The sequence below is a fragment of the Colobus angolensis genome, unplaced genomic scaffold, assembly GCF_000951035.1.
Source record: "Colobus angolensis palliatus isolate OR3802 unplaced genomic scaffold, Cang.pa_1.0 Scaffold19, whole genome shotgun sequence".
Taxonomy (NCBI): domain Eukaryota; kingdom Metazoa; phylum Chordata; class Mammalia; order Primates; family Cercopithecidae; genus Colobus; species Colobus angolensis.
Window position 1 is genome coordinate 9,146,156 of NW_012115043.1, and position 8,537 is coordinate 9,154,692.

An 8,537-nucleotide genomic window follows, 5' to 3' on the forward strand; every position below is an offset into this window, starting at 1 on the left:
CAGTGGCTCACGCCTGTAATCCCAGCACTTTGGGAGGCCAAGGAGGGTGGATCACAAGGTCAGGAGTTCGAGACCAGCCTGGCCAAGATGGTGAAACCCTGTCTCTACTAAAAATACAAAAATTGGCTGGGCTTGGTGACACGCACCTGTAGTCCCAACTACCCAGGAGGCCGAGGCAGGAGAATCACTTGAACCCGAGAGGCGAAGGTTGCAGTGAGTCGAGATTGCACCACTGTACTCCAGCCTGGGCAACAAGAGAGAAACTCTGTCTTTAAAAAAAAAAAAAATCATCTATAGGGCTTAAATATTCACTCATCCAGAAGGAAACATCATATATTTAAATTTACCACCATGATTAAAAGGTATCTTCATTCGTCTCTACCAAATATACCTATTAAGGCTTATTCAGAGAGCTACTGTAGAAAATTCAATATGGAAGCCTCTTGGTGATTCCAGAATATATACAGAAAAGCCCAAAAACCCATAAACAAAAAAAAAAACCTTGAAATTTCACCAATGATAACAATAGTCTATATACCAAAAAGTATGCAAAGTACTATAAAATAAAGAATATCTCACATATAGTTATGAATCTCGTTCTCAGGTATGGAATGTGGAATTCGACTCCTTAGAGTAATACCCCATACATCTTCCTCAGAAGACAAAAGGGCAAAACTGTGCACTGAACAGCTTGTTCAAGACATCTGTGCTCATCCTGCCCAGTACTGCCTACATCCTAGGGAAGACAACTCAATTGCTTACTAAGCATGCCACATTTTATTATGCTTCAATTACACAGTTCCTCTGATCAATCATGTTAGCATTTAATTACCATGCAATTAACTCACTGCACTAACTCAAGCTCATGGGCATTTCTGCTTTGGCCACAGAAATCAGAGTTGATATCCGAAACCCACCCTGCATTTTACCCCACCCACCTGTGCTCTGCCTCCCAGGCACTTGCCTGGGTTATGATTATGAAATTTACACAGACTAGCAATTACTCTCCAAACTCAGTCAAAGCTGCCCAAAGAAGGACCAGCCTCAGGACAAGGGACTCACAGTATAAACATCCCTGTTTGATGGAGACTCGGTAGTGGGAGGTAGGCAACTGAAGCATCACACGGGCGTCTCAATGAGATGACCAGTTACCAGACTTTGGTATTCCATAGCAGAATACCCCCAACCTTTCCCAAATTGTGCTGATAAACTTCGTCTTGAGAAACCAGCCTTGAACCATGATCTCGTTAAAAACAGACATTTCAACACCTAAGAAGTAAAAAGAACAGTATCTTTTAATAAAAAGCAATTATCTGAGCACATTTATCTCAGAAACGTGATCCTTCTTTTTCTCCTTCTGACTTTATACCAATTCCTAGATCAATTCTTTGGGGAAAACAAGATTAAATAATCTTAAAATCATTTCTAACCCTTACATCAGCTGATCAAAGTTCAGCAAGTGTTTTTAAGCTAAAAGGAAGTGAAGATATTTATCATCTGTCACCAGTAAATACAACGAATATCTTGTCATTCACTTCACATATGCTGAAATGACAGATATACATAAGCAAAAATAAAAAATAAAAACTGGGGCGGAGGAAAAGGAAGCATTCTGCTTTCCTGGTAAAATTTCTAGGAAGATTAATATCCTGTTTGAATGCCATGCTGCTCACACATGATTTTGAAAAGATCGTTTTCTGCTTTACGACAAGAGTGGAATCAGCTGTTTTGACTTGGGGCCCTAGAGTATAACTCTCAAGTTGCTTAGTTATTTATAACTTCAGAGCAATGCCTGCTTCTGCCATATCAAAGTATGCAAGACCCTAGGGAAAGGTCAGAAGACAATGTTGCTTGTTTCAAACACACTGGCAATTTAAAACTCCCCTAACCTCAATGGGAGAGCTTTCATATTGGGAATGCTCCAGAAACAAACTAAAAGATCTCCTGGCAGGAGGGCTCTCATCTTTGCCAGGTTCAGCACAGTTCCTAGGAATTCCAAATGTTAATCTGAAGAGCTGGAATCCAGTCTGGTGTTTGTAATACCACCCATGTGACTACCTCATGCAGATATGCATTTGCTCAATAAATATTTGCTGAACATTTCCTGTTTGGAAGGCACCATAGCAGAGTCTCCTCACTCTCTGCCCCTCACCACACCCAAAAAAGGTCTGACCCAGTCCAGTTTCCCAGAGGGTAGCCTAAACCCTCATACCAGCAGCCACTAGATAATGTGCTATAACCACTGCCACACTCTTGGAACCTGCAACACACAAATGATTTCAGAGGACAGAGAGGTCCCTTCCTCCTGGAGATATCAGAGTTTCCTGGATTTGTGCTGGGCTTTTAGAGAAAGACATGAGAGAGAAAGTAACAGGAAACTTGTACTCCCAAAATGTACTCCATTCGGGCCAGATCTTTATGAGTCTTATTCAAAATTGTTTTCCCCACATCTAGAACAATGCCTGCCAAAAAGTAAATGCTCTCTTGATATTAGTTCCATAAATAGAAGAAAGGAAAGAATGATCTTAGACCTGGCATTGACTTCGCCATCACGTAACTAGCCTCAAGTCATGGAAGTTCAATGACATTTGGCTAATGTAAGTTCAGGCTACCCAAAGAGGCAGACACTCCCCTTCCCCTTCCCCCTCCGCCACCTATCATAGAGGCAGACAAAGTCAAAAACGATGTTACAGATTAAGTTTAGGGAGAACTTACTTCCTTCTTCCTCATATATCAGTTGTAAATTCCTTAATTTGCTCCCTACAGATGTCACAAATCAATCCTTAACCAAGCACAGGGAAGAGGGAGATTGACTTGAAATTTCACCTATTTGTGCAATAGACAGAGCCAACATTCTAGTTCTGAGAAGTCCAGGAAACACTCCAGCCTGAGGCTACCAGATAAATTACAGAGCTGTGCAAGGATCTACTCCTGCAGACCCCAATTAGAGGGCAGGTGGGCTCCAGTGGGCAGAAACTCAGGACAGGAACTTTGGAAGAACACTGGCTAAACAGAAGGATTCCTTGCTTACTAACATGACGCCAGGACTTCCGAGTATTTTAAAATAGGTTTAAATCAATGTAAGCCAGATTTAAGACAACTCTCCATGAGCACAGTGTGTAAGCTAAAGTAAGATTTGCTTGCAAAATAAGAGGAAGACGAGGACAAGGTGAGAGAACAAAAATTATCCTCTGAAGGTACCAGTAAGAAACATGTTTTTGGTCGGGCGCAGTGGCTCATGCCTGTAATCCCAGCACTTTGAGGCCAAGGTAGGCAGATCACAAGGTCAGGAGTTCGAGATCAGCCTGGAAAACATGGTGAACCCCCATGTCTACTAAAAATACAAAAAAAAATAGCTGGGCATAGTGGCAGACACCTGTTAATCCCAGCTACTCAGGAGGCTGAGGCAGGAGAATCGCTTGAACCTGGGAGGAAGAGGTTGCAGTGAGCTGAGATCACGCCACTGTACTCGAGTCTGGGGAACAGAGTGAGACTCCGTCTCAAAAAAAAAAAAAAGAAACATGTTTTTGTATTTTAATGTTATTACCCAACAAAAAAGTGAGCAGTGGGGCAGAGTTTAGAATGGCCCAGTCACACTCACACACACACACACACACACACACACACACACACACACACACCCCACCAACTACTTTCTGTTACCCTTTCTTCCTGTTACTCTCTCAGCACTCTGGCTCCTCCCTTGCGCTGATAACAATAGATAAATAGCCTAATGGAACTACTGGAAGTTTTACCTCAAGTCTATGATCCATTTCAAGATTAATTTTGTATATGGTGTAACCTAACGATCAAGGTTCATTTTTTTCCATTATGTTTACCCAACTGTTTTAGCATCACTTGTTGAAAAGCCCATCCATTCTCCATTGAATTACGTTGGCCCCTTTGATGAAATTCTGTTGATCATACATGTGTGGGTCTATCTCTGGACTCTGTTCTGTTCCATCCATCTAATATGTCTGCCCTTAAATGAATATGTCTTGCTTTCTATAGCTTTGAAGTCAGCCCTCCAACTATGGTCTTTTCCAAAACTAATTTGGCTACTCTGAGCCCTTTGCATTTTTTTTTTTTTTTTTTTTTTTTGAGACGGAGTCTCGCTCTGTCGCCCAGGCTGGAGTCCAGTGGCCGGATCTCAGCTCACTGCAAGCTCCACCTCCCAGGTTGACGCCATTCTCCTGCCTCAACCTCCCGAGTAGCTGGGACTACAGGCGCCTGCCACCTCGCCTGGCTAGTTTTTTGTATTTTTTAGTAGAGACGGGGTTTCACCGTGTTAGCCAGGATGGTCTCGATCTCCTGACCTCGTGATCCGCCCGTCTCGGCCTCCCAAAGTGCTGGGATTACAGGCTTGAGCCACCGCGCCCGGCCTGCCCTTTGCATTTTCCTGTAAATTTTAGAATCAGCTTGCTGATTTATTAAAACAAACACATACACCCCCTTCTGGGATTCTGAATGAGAATATAATGGACCTACAGATCAATTTGGGGAGATAACGTCTTAACAATGTTGAGTCTTCTAATCCATAAAAACGGTATCTGTTTCCTTTTATTTGAGAGACCTATCAGAGTTCAACAAGAACAACAACAAAATCTAGAGCTACTACCTGTGTGTCAAGAAGGGAGGAGTTGCTAGAAAACAGCAAATCTCTGCAAAATAATTTACAATTCCACACAGTTCTTTCATGAACCTTATAGGCAACTGATTCTACTGATTTTTTTAATAGGCTCAAAAAAGCAAAGACGAAGAAACAGGCAGATTTGGTGCCCAAATCCTGGTACTCTTTTTTCTACTTCAGATTCCAGAGTCTTTGATACTGTACAGTTCACTGAAAACTAAGAATCAAAGGGAGGCCGGCAGGAGAGAGAAAAACAACTGGGGAAGGGATGTGAGCCCAGCTCCAGGACCTGCTCCCAGAAGCTAAGTGAGGTTTCCAGGTTCTCAGACAAGCTCACAGAACACAGAGGAATGAGAAGAAACCAATAAAGATGATGAAAAATTCAGAACAGGACAATATCCTTCTAGAAAGGCCACAAGCTGGCAAAGAACCAAGAGAGGAAATGGGGCAGGCATACTGCAGGAGGTCCACAGAGCACAGCCAAGGGCAGACACATGGCCACCAAGATGCCTGGGAATTTCCAAGAAGAGACAGGTTAAAGAGCAAGGCAGGCATTGTTATTTCCTTTTCACACCACAGAAGGAAAATCACTTCCCTAAGAAGCTTTAATAGACTGTGGCAGTGAGTGAATCACTAATCACTTAAGAAGGCTCTCTGTGTATAAAGCACACATGGGTTAAACAGAGAAATCAGTGCTAAAAGTTGCAGTAAGTGGAGGATTCAAGCTCAGGGTAGAATAATTACACAGCACACACAAAGATGTGGAGAAGGCCTACTGATCCCAGGTGTTAGCACGTGGTTAGTTCAGCTCTTACTGCTGGTGACAGAGGACTGAGGGTCACTTCCTAGGAGGGTCAGTTCATTGGTTTCACTAAGTGACTTTTATTCTCTTTTTATTTTTCTATATTTACAGATTATCTACCGTGAACACATATTACTTTTATAATAAAGAACAACAGATGTACATATATTTTAATGGCTATAAAGGGAACTTGTTAACTGTGTTGTAGCAGAGTTTGAAATCTGGCCACATAAATCCAGGCACTATGACTCAGAGTGGCCAGGCCATAAGGCACAAACCACCTGGTCTTGGAAGAGGGGGTGGCTAATAAAGCAGTATTTGAAAACGCAGCAAACGGAACTGTGAAGTCAATTCTTCCAGGCTTCACAAAGCTGTTTTCCTCCAACCCACTTCTGGGCTCTTTAACAGCCAAAATGAAAGGACTCACCTCAAAGTTGTTACCAAACAGTACAAGAGCAAGGAAGGGAGACACAGGTGATATGAAAACAGAGACGCCCAAGACCAACTATCACCAGGCCTTTCTATCTCACACTCACTTGCATTTTTGCAAGTGGCAGTTCTCATTACCTGCCTGTGTGTTTTCAAATTCCATCTCCAAATCTGGATGCAGAACCAGATGACGCCCCTGTCTCCTCTCCCAGAGCCAGGCCAGAAGCCAAGCACAGATGATACATCATGAGTCTTTATGGATCAATACCGTCATGATTACCAGCTTTGGAATCAAGAGTACCGATGATTTCTGTCTGAAACTCACCATTTAAAGAGACCGCTCGTATCACCAGGCCCAGTGCTTTGGCAATAAACCTGACGCCTGTAGCCTACACCAACGTGTCCCAGGTCAGGCACCAGGCAGCTGCACAGGCTTGACACCCTGGCTGACTCCCCTCCCATTGCTTGTCCTATATGTCACAAAGACATTCTTCCTCCTTAGAAATTTTAAAACCCCAAAACTAAAGTAATATTCTCACAAAGGAAGCCGGCAGTTCAAACCTTTATTTTCTGGCAACTCCATGTTTTGAAAGCATTTGAGAAAAGCTGTCAAATATAGTAAATTCAAGCTACCGTGCCTTTCCCTAGGAAAAAAATAAGCATATTTTGTTTTAAAATGAAAACACAAAGGGAGCAGCAGCATGTCAAGGAGAATAAGCCCCACGATTCTGAAAGCTTCCTTCAATTAAAGAAAGTTGTGGCAATGCCTTCCAATCATCCATGCATTAGACAGGCATATTCTTAAAGGAAGAGCCACCTGTGACTAGTTCTCCTATGGGGCCCGCCATAGGCTTAGGACAAAGAGCGAGGAAGGTCGCGAAGCCACATCACATGCAGTGACATCCAACCCACTGACACCAGGGTGCCCAAACTACATCTTCATTGGCTTTCAGCTAGAATCTTGGTATCTGACCCTCCATGGAAATGATGCCCATTCATTAGTTCCCTACCTTGGAAATAATCATCTCAAAGATCAGGCATAAGGCTTATACGATTCTTCAAAATACACACTTAAAAATGAAATAAAAAACATGAAAAGCTCAATGAGCCTTCATGAGTCATGGCATGTCATTATCTACCACCTTCAAATCCTGCTGATATAACTATGTCCAATTAAAGAAAAAACAACATCCAAAGGTTCTGTCACATCAGTGTGGATGGGTCCCTCTAATTGTGACTATTCCTTTCCAAGAAACGTCTGTCAGTCACTTCTGAAATCCAGATATTCTGCAACACAGCAGGTGGTCTTACTATTCAAAGTGTGACAGAATCATGAAAAGCCCTAACCAAGAATTAAGGTTTTCCCAGGGCGGTGTGAGTGCAAGCTTCATTTTTTGAGAGCCAACCAAACAACTAAGTGTATCCTGCAACCTCATGGGAGGGTCACTCTTTTGGCACAAGTCTATCAAGGATGAAATTGATGGGGGTTCTCAGTGGCCAGTCATGGACATCCACCCCAGCACTGCCCTTGGCCTCAGCTGGAGGCTTGAGAAATTCAGGCAAAGAGAGACACATGTGGCCTACTCAGGAGAAATAGGAACAAAAAGGACTTGTATAGCCCTGATGCCAACAGATGACCCAATCCACCTCTTTTGGCCAAGTAGAAGCAAAGGGTAGAGATAAAAGTTCCTCCTTTTCTTAAACAATGAACAGAGGGAGGCTTACCTGTCCCAAGCTCCTTCAGCCTTCTGAGAAAGGTCATTTATCTGTTTGTTCAATGAGATGGTCCATAACATGCCCCATGGCGCATTGCACATTGAAGCAGAATAATTCTAAGCTCCAAAATTTGCACAAGATGCGTTTTTCAGTGGCACTATTTGTGAGGAACAGAAGTGCCCTGGCAGGGCTTCAAGCCCCCTTAGGTTACCAAATTCTAAACAAACAAAACTGTGTTGCTGCAGGGACTGTGGTGGGGCCTGCACACTCAGAAAAGATGGCCAAGAGCAGCCTGGGAGAATTGTCTTGAAACAATACTATCTTTCTTCTGCATCTTTAACTGCTCAAGAAGACTATGCATATTAAATAGCAGGAAAAAGTTGCTCAATTGAGGCAAAAATTCCTTTCCCAACAGTGCTCCCTCAAGAAGGAATTTCACATTGTGCCCAACTCCAAGTGGGCATTGATGTCACTTCAGATTGTCACAGCAGATATGCGGGTCTTTCTCAGCCATTTCTGACAGAATTCTGCTGAACGAAATCTTTCTTCCCTTGCCTCCATTTACATTTGCCTACTATAAGCCTGGCTTTGTCTAGACACCAAGGGTCCAAAGGCCAGTTAGACTCTGCCTGACCCATCTGGAACCTAGTTTAAACATTCTAATCCACTGCAAAGGTGTCTTCTTGTTTTGCGGTATGGAGGCCAGCCACAATGCCTCCCTATATACTGAGCACACTGGAGACAATGAGTATTTGTTCCCTAGCAATCAAAGTTCTATGGAGACATTTGGGCCAGAAAAGCCCTGCTGCATTTTTTTTTTTTCTTTATTTCTTTATTTAGATGGAGTCACATTCTTGCCACCCAGGCTGGAGTGCAGTGGTGCAATTTCAGCTCACTGCAACCTCCACCTCCTGGGTTCAAGCAATTCTCCTGCCTCAGCCTCCTGAGTAGCTGGGACTA